Consider the following 1,381-nt stretch of genomic DNA (forward strand, 5'->3'; position numbering starts at 1 on the left):
TCAGATTTACACAGTGATTTAATGGATGTCGGTGATCTGGAGATGAGATGAATTGATTCCTCATTGTCATATACGTGTGTTCTGCCAGCTTTTATCGGGTTCCTATCAACTATCCCTTGCTTCGGGGCTAGGTGTCCAGCAAGGGCGGATGGCCAGCTATCCCTACCACCTGCCCGGAGTACTGTCCGTACCAAGGCAACTTCGTAGGCCCTTATCTAACAACAGTAAGATACTCAGTACACGCCCTCATATCTGACAAGAATAGCTAGAATTTATAGCCTAGCGCTATTAAGACTACTACATGCGTATAGATAGTAACTCTTATATTAGATTAGAGAGCTCCTCTATCATGAAGAGTAATAATATAACCAGCGTTAGTAAAGCGTAGAGAACACTATTACTCTAGATCTAGAAGCTTACTTTAATATAGAGAGCGCGACACGATAACTAGTATAAATTACTACGCCACTAGTTATAAGAGTAGGACCTAACGCCTATTAGCGGCCTTAACGAAGCTCCTACAATTAATAGTCTAGAGGAATCACCATAGGACAATACATTAGATAATAACGTACCTCATGCTATTACCCCACAGCTTAATATATATGCGATACGAGTAGCGCCCCTAATAAGTCTAGCGAGAAAACCGGGATATGAGATCTATGCTATATTAATAGTAGACATTAATAAGGCGCTAGTGGAGAAGAAGGATATTAACCTAGCTACTAAGGTACCACCTAAGTATTATGATCTACTACATGTGTTCTCGTGGAAGGAAGTAGATAGACTACCTAAGTATTAACTATATAATCTAAAGATTAAGCTTTAGGGTGGTAAGTAGCCTGGATTTGGACCATTATATAGTATGTCTTAAGATGAACTAAAAGTACTAAGGAAGTACCTTACTAATTACCTTACTAAGGGCTTTATACGTGCTAGTAAGTCCCCTATAGCTTCGCTAGTTATCTTCGTAAAGAAGCCAGGTAGAGGACTACAATTCTATATAGACTATAGAGCGTTAAACGCGCTAACTATTAAGAACTAATACCCTATTCCTCTACTTTAAGAAATACTAAGCCACCTAAGTAAGGCTAAATACTATATAAAGCTTAATATTATTACCACGTTTAATAAGCTGCGGGTAGCAAAGGGGGATAAATGGCTAATAGCCTTCCATACGAGGTATAGGCTATTCGAATACCTAGTAATGCCCTTTAGACTGGCCAATACCCTAAGTACATTCCAACACTATATAAATAATATACTACGATTATACCTAGATGTCTTCTACACGGTGTATATCAACGACATCCTAATATATAGTAAATCACTATTAGAGCACTAATAGCACATACGCCTAGTGCTAGGGGCTATAGAAGAA

The sequence above is a fragment of the Paraphaeosphaeria sporulosa genome, assembly GCF_001642045.1.
Source record: "Paraphaeosphaeria sporulosa strain AP3s5-JAC2a unplaced genomic scaffold CC84scaffold_3, whole genome shotgun sequence".
NCBI lineage: Eukaryota > Fungi > Ascomycota > Dothideomycetes > Pleosporales > Didymosphaeriaceae > Paraphaeosphaeria > Paraphaeosphaeria sporulosa.